The 13,774-nt window shown below is 41.4% G+C and overlaps 1 long non-coding RNA gene across 3 annotated transcripts; it reads right to left on the bottom strand.

Annotated features, from left to right (window-relative positions):
* Positions 1-542: 542 nt before the first annotated feature.
* Positions 543-4,285, bottom strand: LOC123111139 (uncharacterized). Of its 3 annotated transcripts, XR_006454163.1 has the most exons (4): positions 1,452-4,285; positions 1,114-1,256; positions 958-1,033; positions 543-855 (listed from the first exon to the last, which is right to left on the bottom strand). It is a non-coding gene; the product is annotated as an uncharacterized lncRNA (long non-coding RNA). The 3 variants fall into 3 exon arrangements; XR_006454162.1 differs by having other exon boundaries at positions 543-1,033; XR_006454161.1 differs by having other exon boundaries at positions 544-855; positions 958-1,256.
* Positions 4,286-13,774: the final 9,489 nt, after the last annotated feature.

Genomic DNA, 13,774 nt, shown 5'->3' with positions numbered 1-13,774 from the left:
TTGAATAATTTTATTTGGCTAGATGGACTTTTCCAAAAGCTCATAAAATATTTCAGGGGTATTTGAAATTATATTCTAATTATATGAATATAATTCAAATTCAAATAGCTAATGATTTAAATTCAAAGTCCTAAAAATAAATCCTTAAAAATGTTCAATATTTTGGTTGGGACCAGAACCCTTGCCAAAAATTATCAAACATTTAAGAAAAACATTTTGGAACAATGAATGAGATTTTAGGGTTTTTGCCCTTCTTTTATTTAGGATTTTGAGGCTTCCAATTTTCCTCAGTTCAAGTTTCAAAATTTAAACATGATGCACAGATGGAAGCAAGCCTAGGTCAGGCCAGAACTAGGGATGTGACACACTGGTCGTCATATTATTGGGTATTGCTAGCAGTCTTGTAGCCTACTGTTTGTCCTAGCGTGTACTGTTAACTTCTCATGCTATTTCCAGTGATTTATGTAACCCAAATATATTACAATGTTCTACTATTTTGTGTAATTTCTTACTCAACAATTTGTCGTCACTCGCATCAGTGTTTGATAAGAATTCATGTTTTCTTCCATACCACCATCAGTTAACGAAAAGATGTTCGAATGGTATCATTACCGCATACATAGATAAGTTGTGAGTCTGAAAGTAAACAGTCATTTGTAGGGGGAAACAATACACTCGGTGCCAATATCCGTCTGATACACAGCACCAATATTTAACGACAGTTCCGGATGAACACCGTTGCCAGCATTATTGTTGGGTGGACACAGAGGCACATAGAACTTCTTTTGTTCTTCAAGGAATCAGCCTGGCATATTTTGAATTTAGTAGGAGCTGCCCGACGTTTCCCATTAATCCCTGTAGTTCATATAGCAGTATCATTCTGTAATGGTCGATCTCTTCTTACCTGCAACATTCAGTATATCGAAAATAACTACACTTTTCTGTTGTATCTCTTACCGGCGACAGAATCCTCTGTAATTTAGTACCCATCCATTGCCTTGCTCAGTGAAGTGCAATAAGACCGCTACCAGCCCTGCAGTTTGTTTTTGGGTCAATGCTGTTTTCAGATTATGGGAAAAGATGACAGTGATTTAGAAAATGTTGAGTTGGCACCAATAGATATTTGGTGCAAACCCAAACGTCCTGGTGCCATCCTTTCTTCTTAGGTGTTCAGATCGTTGCCTCTCCAGTCTGATCCATCCGTCTTTACTGCTGGTTGCCGGCCCGGCGGCGTCTGCTGGTTTGCTCTCGTTCACCTGTTCAACAAGATCCACATCAACTGCCTGGTGGCCTGCAGGGATCTGGTTTTCCGATCTGCAATAGTTTGGAGCCATGGTTGCTTCATCTGTTGCCGGATGTATCACGTAGTATGCGGGGATAGTAGACAACCATGAAGCAACCATGGCTCCAAAGAAGATAAGTACTAGAAAGGATACGGAATGAAAACTCACTCTTAGGCTTTGTTTGGTTACAAGGGAAGGATAACCCAGGGTGAAAGACCCCTGCGGGGGATTTTCACCAACACAGGTGATCCCCATCTCCAACGGGGATATCACCCCTTTTCCCTGTCCCTGTGGCAGTTTGGTAAGCAGGGGAAGGCGCTCCAGCATACAGTCATAATTTAGTATGAAAGATATGGCTCTGTGGCTAGGAAAATATCTCTCGCTGCAATCAAGTTGTGACCATTACATACAAGAACATCATGTGACCATCTTCATGTGCTAGAATAAGAACAGCAATACACAAATGTCAGAATTTAGTATGAAATATATATGATTTTCCAGCTGAAAAAGATCTCTCGCGTACAAACAAAAACATCATGCGACTATTTTCATGGACTAGAATAAGAACAGCAATACACAAATGTCAGAATTTAGTATGAAATATATATGATGTTGCAGCTGAAAAAGATCTCTCGTGTACAAACAAAAACATCATGTGACCATTTTCATGGGCTAGAATAAGAATAGCCATCATTGTTCGACAGGTTCCCAAATTTAGAACTGTCAGGCCAACGCCGATACAAATGAATCATATAAGAATTGTGAGGTTGTCGCAGACCTCTCTCTCCATACAAAAAGTTATCGATTATCAAATATTCGTGTCCGGGCTAGCAATACTTCTTGAAGATATAAGTTGTAAGGCAGCGGTCAGTAGTCCTTATCTTCCTCATCGGCCTGGAACTGCAACTCAAAGGTGGCAGAATTATAAACAATGAGGAAGTCAGCAACTATTTCAGAATATACAACTGTTTAGTAAATGGTTTCATACAATTCAACAGATATTTTCTTCAAGCTTTCTAACTGAAAATCAAGAACAGATACAGGTAATAGTAGATTAGTTCCACACAATTCAGCATCATTGGATTACAGAAAAAAGTGTAACTCTACATATAGCTGTAACATTTGTCTGTTGTCGTCTACTCTAGAAGGTTCTTTTGAGTACTTGATTCTCTAGAAACTCCAGATTTAGACCAACAACCCAAGAATTACAGACTACAATTTCAACAGATGTCACGTGATCCATCATGACATCTGTTAACCGAACTTGACATTCTGAATTTGACAATCAAACTCCCATTACCCCGCTGCCCCTGTTAACTCAACTTGACAATTGAGGGTTCATCTTTTAAACTGAAGATCAAGAGAAGGCAGCGATATGAATGAGTACCATGCACAATGCCCGAATGAATTACCAGCTTACTTAGCTCACACTGCACACGCATGTGTGCTTCAGTTCATGGGTGATCGGTCTTGCCTTGTTCAACAACTTTGCAGCGAGACATGAATGGCACCATCAACACCGCTAGCACCAGCAGTGATCCCAACTCAAGTTCTAGTATCTATGCCACTGACCAGCCCACCTCCGATGTCGCCCAGAGCAGCGGACCGCTCAGGATGGGACCTAACTCTAGCAGAGGGTCAAGGGTGGCCGCCGGTCCTGCATCACGGTGAGGTCGGCCGGACTTTGTCACCCATGCCTTTGCGCATCAATAGGGCTCAGAGGCTTTAATTATGTAACATATTTCTATTTTGAGAGAATGACCATGGAAAATTTGGCATTTGGGTGCTCAACTGATTCAGAGTTTACCGGTCAACGGTTCCCACATCGTAGCGACCGTCAACTCATGCTGTCCTACTGAGGTCCCTCCCTTCACTGCTTCTTCCTAGCTCTAAATCCGCAGAGTGCACAACAAACTACAGAAGACTACATATATACTAGCTAGCTATGCAGGGTGAGAAAAACAAACCTATAGGAAGCTGACTGAACTACACAAAGCTGACATTCATACTCAATTTTTCATGTCATGAATGTATTTACCACTTGCACTCCACCAGAACGCCGGTTAGCAGCGACTACCAATCACTGATTCTTCCAAGTTATGACAATATACATACTAGTATGACTAAATAATTATCTAATCTTGCTGCTCCCAATTGTAATTGTGATGGCAAAAAGAGAAACAGCAATAATCTATGCAGTGTATAGTGGCAAGGACTTGAATGGGAATAATTATCTAATTTTGATGCTCCTAAACCTTGGTTCAATAGCTTGGTGCAAAACAAAAGGGGAGAACTTGAATGGAAATAATTTTCATATGTAATTTTTCAGACCATATCCTTCAAAATTAAAATTAGGACAAGCCGTACAGGCTGACTAGTCCCTTCCATATGTGAATTTTCAGACCGCATCTTATTCTTTGACTGAATGTTTACATATACAAAGACAGTAGGCATGTATCTAGATTAGCACGATGACACTAGGCATGCAGCCAATTTAAAAAGCAGGAACTTGGCAAGAATGTGGCAAAGTAAACAAATAATAAAGTTTGCCTTCATGATCTGGTAAATAAAATGCTGTGTACCTCCTATAACATATGAAATCTGATGTCACATATGTAGTGCAATTTTTTTTTTACTTCTGTACAAAATATATGAGCAGATGAGAAGAATGAGATAGAATACGTCCGCGGAACCGACGCCTTCGCCGTCGCCGGAGGGGATCGGAGCTGCGAGGCGGAGGGTAGATCCGGTCCGTCGCCGTCGCTGGAGGGGCGGAGTTGGATCGTGAGCACCGGAGGGAGGGGGTCGGGAGCGTCACTTCTGTCGCCGGCGGTGGAGCTCGGAGGCGGCCGGGGGCGCTGGATCTTGGCTGACGGCTGGAGTTCGCTCGTCTCGGTCGAGCCGTGGATATCCTCCCCGACCTCTTGGGTCGTGCCTTTCCTTCCCGTGGAAAGGACGGGGGTCGGGCAGGGATCCGGCTTGCCTGCCCCATGCTCTCATCCTTGCTTCCATTTTATACTACGGTTGTCCTTTTTTTCTTTTTCTTTTCTAATCTAATCGTCTTTCCCCTGATTTTAAGGGGGTAGGGCCGGACCTTATTTTATTCCAATTAAATTAAGTCACGTATGCGGGAGCACGGATGGACGCACGCGGAGGGAGCAGGTAAGTCTCGTCCGTCGGGCAGGGTTACCCCTCGACGGACGCGGACCAAATGACGCGGTCGATATCCCTGGGCCAGATCGGCCCGTGGTTGTTCGACCCGGGAAAATAGCGGGGATCCCCCGGAATCCCTTGAAACCAAACGAGGCATGATGGTCTACGAAATCCTCGCCATGCGCTACGACGTCGTTCTTCTCCACTTTCCACCCGGGAGATGTTCTTCTGGGCTCTGGTGGAGGAGAAGCCTGTCTCTCTCTTTGGTGTTGGCTGCTCTGTGAAGAAGATGGTATGGTCAACAGGTAATGTTGAAGTACTGCAACAATGCGTGTCTTTTTCTCTGCTGTTACCTGCCAATGTTTGGACCATGATCACAGGTGTGCCATATACCTTTTTGTTCGCAACTTGGTCAAAAGGTTTTGTCTCTCCTGATGTTCAAAGTAAGCTTACCAGCGAGCGTATGACCTAATGGTTTAGGCTTTATAAATAATTTACATAATGTCTATATAATGAGTTAGAAACTCATAAATGGATATAGGGAGAATATAGATAGATATATGATAAACAACAAACACTTTTCACTTTTTTGCTACTATCAAGAACTTCTTTTTTAGATAGTATAAAACAGAAGTGCATGCGTGCACTGCACATTCAAATGCAAGTATTAATTATTTTCAAGTTTGAAAGTGTATATATATATATATATATATATATATATATTAGTTAATGTCGATATGAATCAAGTTCATGTTGTTTCCATCACGGAGATTTCAACATTAATTTTGGAGACACGTGAACAATGAAAGACGAAGGTTCCCACGTCATTACGACGATACGGGGATAGTGGACAACCATGACGGGGATGCGTTGCATGTTTCACCCACAAATGACCGTTCATATTTGTTAATTCCTCCTATTCCAACTCAATTAACATAGATTTTGAGTGACTTTTACCATGTCAAGGGTTGGTGCCTAGATTAAATTATAATCCGACTATCCCTAGGACAACACAGACACAAACACAAAGATAGAGCGTGAGACTGATAGCTGCTCGACCATGGTAGTGCCCCAATGGGGTATAATGCTCATGGTAAAAGGTGTGTGATCCAATAAAAAGTGAGCAAGAGGGAGTACAGGAGTATATGGATTGTCGGTAGCGGCGGTGGACCTTGAAAGGGAGCAACGCAACCATGGCGGTGCCCCGATGGGTATAATGAAGGTTCCCGTGTCTTTTTATTGTATGAGACACTTTTTACCATGGGCAATATACCCCATAGGGGCACCACCATGAGGGTGTACCTTGCATGTCTCAATTACGATGCTCCGTTCATTACTGTTGTTCCCACGCAAGTGAGCTTAACCGTGTCAAATGTTAGCGTCGAGATACACATAAAAGAAGAGAGAGAGAGATAGAGAGAGAGGAGAGAGAGAGAGAGAGAGAGAGAGAGTATGGATTTTAGGGAGCGCGGACGGGCCATCAAAGGGACCTTTTGTTCCAGAGAGGTGCTCCGAGGGTGTACAACACACAAGGGTGTAAAAGGTGCTCAATCCAATAAAAAGAGTTCACCAATCCGAGGAAGTAAGGTTTGAGCAATGGAACGTGCGATTATGATGATACGGGGACACGAGACAGTCATGAGGGGTATAAGTTGCATGTTTCTCCCACGATTGTACGTTCATATTTTTTGTTTCTCCCATGGATTGTGGCGACAGATCTTGAAAGGAGCGGCACGACCATGGTGGTGCCCTGATGGGTATAATGTTCATGTTGAAGGTGTGTGGTCCAATAAGAAGAGTGCACACATACGCGTGCAGAAGGTTTGTGCAATGTAAAAATGAAGGTTCCCGTGTCATTAACATACGATGATACAAGACAACCATTTGGGGTGTGACTTGCATGTTTCAATTACAATTGTCCTTTCATTATTGTTATTTCATCTTAAGTGATCTTAACCGCGCACGTCAAGTGTTCGCGCCTAGACTCAAACAAGAAGAGAGGGAGAGAGAGAGGGGGGGAGATAGAGAGAGCGAGAGAGGGAGAGAGAGAGAGTATGGATTTTCGGGAGCGCCCACGGATTGTCAAAGGGGTCTTCCGTACTAGAGTGGAGCTCCGAGGAGTACAATGCTCATTGTATAGAAGGTGCTCTATCAAGTAAAAAGAGTTCACACATATGATGTTGTAAGGTTTGGGCAATAGAAAGTGAAGGTTCCCATGTCATTATGACGATATGGGGGAGGGGGCTAGATAGTCGTGAGGGGTATAAGTTGCATGTTTCACCCACGATTGTCGGTTCATATTTGTTGTTCCCTCCTATGCCAACTATATAAACATATGTTTCGAGTGTCTTTTCCAAATAAAATGTGGTGCCTAGATTAAATTATAATCTGTCTATCCCTAGGACATGCCACACACACATAAGCAAGAGAGAGAGAGAGGGAGGGAGGGAGGGATGACGGGAGTATATGGATTGTCGGGAGCGGCCGCGAACCTTGAAATGGAGTAGTGCGACCATGGTGGTGCACCGATGGGTATAATGTTCATGTTAAAAGGTGTGTTGTCCAATAAAAAGAGTGTACACATATGATTGTGCAAGGTTTGTGCAATGTAAAATGAAGGTTCCCATATGAGGGTTGTGACTTGCATGTTTCAATTATAGCTGTCCGTTGGTTATTTTTTTTAAGTGTGCTTAACCACGTCAAGTGTTATCTCCTAGACACACAAAAAGAAGAGAGAGAGAGAGAGAGAGAGAGAGAGAGAGAGAGGGAGGGAGGACGGGAGTATATGGATTGTCGGGAGCGGCGACGGACGATGAAAGGGAATAGTGCGACCATGGTGGTGCCCCGATGGGTATAATGTCATGTTAAAAGGTGTGTTGTCCAATAAAAAGAATGCACACATGCGATTGTGCAAGGTTCGTGCAGTGTAAAATGAAGGTTCCCATGTGAGTGTGACTTGCATGTTTCAATTACAATTGTCTGTTGGTTATTGTTGTTTCCTCTTAAGTGAGCTTAACCATGTCAAGTGTTAGTGCTTAGACACACATAAAGAAGAGAGAGAGAGAGGGAGAGAGAGGGAGGGAGGGAGGGAGGGAGGGAGGACGGGAGTATATGGATTGTCGGGAGCGCGACGGACAATGAAAGGGAATAGTGCGACGATGGTGGTGCCCCGATGGGTATAATGTCATGTTAAAAGGTGTGTTGTCCAATAAAAAGAGTGCACACATGTGATTGTGCAAGGTTCGTGCAGTGTAAAATGAAGGTTCCCATGTGAGTGTGACTTGCATGTTTCAATTACAATTGTTTGTTGCTTATTGTTGTTTCCTCTTAAGTGAGCTTAACCGTGTCAAGTGTTAGTGCTTAGACACACATAAAGAGAGAGAGAGAGAGAGAGAGAGAGGGAGCATCGACGGGCCATCAAAGGGATCTTCTGTAACAGAGTGGTGCTCTGAGGGTAGTGTTATTAAGGTATGAAAGGTGCTCGATCCGATAAAAAGAGTTCACGCATATGAGGGTGTAAGGTTTTGAAAGTACATGTAGTCCCCATGTGTGGTTTTGGTAATTAAATGACAATCCTAATCGACTAATGTTTGCATTGAGTTGTACATTTGAAGGAAAGTTCCATTTCCAATGCATGAAGAATGTTGGATGAACTGAAGGATGTTTGTTTCATGGTGATGCAAGAAGGAGATAGAATGGATTCGAAATGAATGCCATATACATATTGTTGTGCATGCATCAAGGCTTATGGGTTGAACCATGATGGATCAAGATCTTGAGAGAATGATTAAAGAGAAGAATTCTACATATGCTTGATGATATGATCATTATGAGCTCATTTGTTGAGTCGGGGATTATTATGTCTTGAAGCAAGTAATTCAAGTGAAGAATTCATTGTGCCTCTCAAGATACTATGTTGGAGCATGAGAACGGGCAAATGATGTCCAATATGATATTCAAGGAGAAACTTGATATGGTCATGGTGAATTGAGATATTGGTTATTATGTCTTGAAGAAATGAAGCATAGTGAAGATATCAATAGGGCCTTCAAGACATCAATATTAATCATGGAGCAAAGATAAATGTTGACCAAGATGAAGATCAAAGATTGACCTCTAAGATGGACAACACACAAGCGCATATCATGTGCCACATGAGATCTTGTGGTATGGTAAGAATTTATCAATTGCGCTTTGTGTACTAACCCATACTATGTGTTGTCTATGTTATGTGGGTTAGGTAATTCTCATGAGCTTGGTGCTTATAAGAAAGCTTGGTGCTCATCAAAGTATGTCATCAAGTAATTAATGTTGATGGACAAGTAAAGATGAATGCAAAGCAAATCTTCCCACATTGTGTATGGGGGAGCTACTTGAAGACTTCTCCAATGTCTTGCCTTCAACTTGAGCCATGAAGAAACATCAATATAAAGCTCAAGTGAAAGGCTTTAGTCAAAGGTATTAGTTCCTTTTGCTTTAGATGTGAGGATCGATGACCATCGAAAAGGATATATGCTCAGGAATGAGTTTTCGGAAGCTATCTAGTATAGTTCTTTTATGATTCTTGAGTTATAGGGATCCCACACTATTAAGAGGGGATCAAAGGGGTTAGTGATGGATTTGCTCAAGTCAACATCATCTATTTCTATTCTTCTCACATCATTTTCCAACATAGGCATATTTTGCTCCTATCCAATACAAATACAATATGCCTACATATCTCAAAAGAAAATCCAAAGCCAACTAGGTTCCCCAAAGTATATGTATAACCATTGCATGATTTGCACCCTCCATTATGGCTTATCTTGGGTGGTTCTATATGTGAGGACCTGGAGTTTTTCCATAGCTTCAAAACGAGCCCAAGATCATCAAAATCGGAGTCCGGATGTAAAAGTTATGCATGTTTCAGTTTTGGGGTTCCTGCTGTTTTTTTGATGGCCGGACATCCGGGACTTGGCCGGATGTCCGGGCTTCCGGGTCGCCCCGGATGTCCGGGATCCTCCCAGAAATCCGGCCCGCAAATTCCAGAACCTGTTTTCAAATGTTGGTTGTGCCCGCCGGATGTCCGGCACTTGCCCGAATGTCCGGCCCGGCGCTGTCACTTACTCACAAACGGCTAGTTTTCTAGGCCCTCTATATATACCCCTCTACTAATCCGGTAGAGGGTTGATCACTTCATTCCAAATCGCCCCAAGAACACAAGTGGCTCCCTCTCACTTCTCCTACATCAAATCTTAGATCCCGGAGAGATTTGTGAGAGTTCTTAAGAGTTTTTCCAATCAAGGATAGATCCACTCCCTCTCCCTCTCTTGACCAAAGGAATTCGTGATTTGAGCAAGTCTTGAGCATTTCCCCTTTGTTCTTGTTACTCTTGGAGGTTGGAGACTCCTAGGCGGTAGGAGTGCTCCGGTGAGTAATCAACTTGTGATTTGTCCCCCGGAAAGTTTGTGAAGGTTTGGAGGCCGCCTCAAGGTCTACCACTAGTGGTTGAGAATCGCTATCATGGTGATATCTCAAGGAGAATAGGGTGAGCCTTCTTGGCGTTGGTGTGCCTTCATGGTAACATCCACCTCTCTAACGGTGACTAGCTTCCCTCCAAGGAAGTGAACATCGGGATACATCCTCGTCTTCTTGACTTTGGTTATCCCTAACCCTAACTCCATACTTGTGGTTTACTTTGGTCACTTGACTGTGCATTCACTATACCTTGTTGTCCTCATTATATTGTGTTGGTTACCATATCGTAGAGATCATTTAGGCCAACACTTTATAGTCCGCAATTCATACTTGCTACCATTGTTCTATCTTGTGCTGAGTGTGAATTGCTAGCTTGTAACATTCATTTCCATATCTTGTGACATAATTTGTGTAAGCTTGTATTGCTTACTTGTGGTTGTGTGTATTATTCATTTACATGTCTTGTGATATACGTTGAGTAAGTTTGTGTACTTACTTGTGCTTACTCATATCCTCGTTGTTCTCATCTTGTTTATCCTAAGCTGTTGGTGCACTTAGTGAGCCTAGTATATTTAGGATTTGTGCTTGAAAAGTATCCGCTTAGTTTATTTCCGCATTAGGATATAGCCAAATCCGTAAAAGATTTTAAAATGCCTATTCACCCCCCTCTAGGCGACATCGTGGTCCTTTCAATTGGTATCAGAGCCCGGTCTCTCTTTATTAGGTTTCACCGCCTAGAGAGTAACAATGTCGACTAGTGAACTAGTGCACAACAACACTTTTGATTTGGATGACACAAATTTTCACCTATGGAGAATTCACATGCTTTGTCACTTTCGGGCCATGGGTCCAAATGCTTTGCGAATTGTTCTTATAGGAATTTCTATTACTAAGGATGGACATTCTCCATCTATTGAGGATATGTATCTTGATTGTAATACTTCTCTTGTCATTCATCAAGCTTTAACATTTGAAGTGTTTAAGGCAGTCACGACTTGCAAGTCAGCTCATGAGACTTGGACCAAACTTGAAGATGTATATGGTGGGTCCAATCTTGATGAAGATAATATTATAATTGGGGAGTTGATGGAGGAGTTCTCCACATTTTTAAATCATGAAGAGCTCTCTATTACTTCCACCTCCGATTACTTGCACACTTCAATATCTTGCACTTCACCAACATGTGGCCTGCCACAAGGTAATGACATGGTGAGTGAAGAAATATCTTGTGATGATGGTGTTAAGCTCATTTGTGATGGTATGCTTGATCTCCCATGTTGCCATGATAGAAATTCCTTGGTTTCCTCTAGTTGTTCTATGACTAACCATGCAGAGGAAATCAAGAAAGATGAGGCATGCTTGATTGATGAAGAACCCTCTTCTTCAAAAGAATCATCATCAACCCCCTTTGTTCACATGTGCCTCATGGCAAGAGGTAATGACGAGATATCATCTTCTCTTAGTGATAATGATGATAGTTGTAATGATGATGATGATGATGATGACTTGACTCAAAATCTCTATGAGATTGGGAAAACTCTTCATAGAGCTGAAAATAACACTTATAAAAGGTTCCAAGATGTTCTTGCTTGCTTTCAAAAACATAATGACTTATTTCTCTAACGAGCAAGCGAAAAGTGAACAACTTGAACATGAACTTGCTAAGGCTCATCAATGTCTTAGTGACTTGAGGTCTTTAAAAGAAGAGATTGAAGTTACTCATTGTAAACTTAAAGAGGATTTTGAGCACCTTGACCTTAGCTACAAGAATGTCAATGGAGATCTCACTAAACTCTCTAAGTCTCATGAGGAACTTCAAGCTACTCATGCGGAGTCTCTAGTTTCTACATGCTCCTCTCATATTGATAATGATGCTTGTGCTAGTAACTCTATCTTGTGTGAAGCATCGATATTGAAAGAAAATGTTGAGCTAAGGACTCAACTTGATTTGCTAACTAGCAATTATGGGAAATTGGAAGAAACTCATAAAAAGCTCTCAGGCACTCATGAGGATCTTCTAATCTCTCATGATGGGTTAAAGTTATCTCATGAGGCTACGGTCACCAAGGTAAAATCATGTGAGTCTCATGTGGATATTAGCACATCTTCTACTCGAAATGCCTTATTGCAATGTGCTAGTACTTGCAATTCCTCTCTACATGATATTGGTACACCTCATGATGAATTGCTCACCTTGTCTTGTTGCTCTAACCATGAAGTTTCTACTTCCACTACTCCTCTTGTTTCTAGTCTTGAAACTAACCATGTAGAGGAAATTAATAAGCTCAAGGCCCAAGTCACTGGTTTGAAGAAAGACTTGGAGAAGTGCGATGATGGACATAGTTTTCACTCCAACAAGAAGAAATCCATGAACAAGAAAAGGGGGCAAGGCCGAGCCAAGAATGAGCCCAACATTTCTTGCTTTAAATGCAAAAAGGTTGGACATCACGTGAGATATTTTCCACTAAAGTAAAGGGCTTATAAAGGGAAGCTACATGGAAAGCAGCCTCAAGCTCAATCTCAAGTTCAACCTCAAGTTGAAGAACGGGCACTATCCATGATGAACCATGTTATTACTTCCCAAGTTGAGAAAGTAAAGAATAAGAGAATGGGGAGTACATGTTGCTATATTTGCCGTAAGAAGGGACACATAGCTTCATCATGTCCAAATGGTAACATCTCTAAGCCTCCAATTATCAATGATCATTATTCACTTAGGATGGATATTGATGGTAATATGTTTGCCAAGTATATTGGTGCCCAAAGTGGTTTGAAAGTGGATAAGACCATTTGGGTTGCCAAGCCTATTGTTACTAACTTCTTAGGACCCAACGTGGTTGGGGACCATCGAGTTCAAAATTAATCAATAGGTGTGTGGAGGGCATTGAAGACTTGGCTAGTTCATGAAGAAAAATGATTCTCACCATTCATTATGGTTCAAAACAAGTCAAGTGAATTATCATCATATTTGTCATTCCAATGCTCCTCGTGGCGGTAACTTGTATTTATATTGTCTACATTGAAAGTTACTAGCCCCATGCATGTTTAGGTTTTGTTCCTAGCATGTGTTTGTATATGTTGTGCCTCCTAATATGCTTGATTCGTGTTATCTAGCTTGTGTAGGTTGCTTGCACATCATATAGTTGTATGTGTGGTTTCGAGCCTTTATTGCTTCATTAGTTGAATCTTCCTTGGCTCTTTTGAGATATTAATGGATCATCACATTATGGGGGAGTGCTATGTTTTACACATATCACAAACCTTAAATGTGTATATATGTAGGATACCACCTAGTATTGTTAGTGCAATATTATCTAGTTACTATGTGGTATGTAAAGTTCATTTGAAACTCAAATCCTCATCCATTAATTATCCTTAGTTGGGTTTCATTTGCCTCGTGTGGATAATACATGGATTATCACACTATGGGGGAGTGATATACTTTGTGCATATCACTTCTTGTGTGAACATTAACAATAGTGGTTTGCTAGTTTGCCACTTAGAATTTATGTTTGAGATTATCTTATATCTCTGTGGCATGCAATGTTTTTTTAGTATGGAATTCTTGTGCGATTTTGCCCATGGTTATCTTAAAAATTGTATTTGGAAAATCATTTGAATAGAGCCATTCCAACTGTTGCTTTGCATGATGATCTATCTTATTGGAATGTTAATAATATGCTATCCAAGCATTGTGTTTATTTCTAAACTCTCATGTTATGCTTGTGTTAGTATAGATGATCATGTACTTATTTGGTTTCTACACCGAATGACAACTCGAAACACCATTTTGTTCAAGTTCATCTTATTGGTTTGTATGGAGTTATGGTAGTTTGTTATCTCATTGTTTATAGTGTCATATATCTTCGTGAGTGAGATAT

The sequence above is a fragment of the Triticum aestivum genome, chromosome 5B (genome assembly GCF_018294505.1).
Source record: "Triticum aestivum cultivar Chinese Spring chromosome 5B, IWGSC CS RefSeq v2.1, whole genome shotgun sequence".
Classification (NCBI taxonomy): domain Eukaryota; kingdom Viridiplantae; phylum Streptophyta; class Magnoliopsida; order Poales; family Poaceae; genus Triticum; species Triticum aestivum.
Note: the sequence above shows the minus strand (reverse complement) of the source record. Positions and strands in the feature narration are given on the sequence as shown.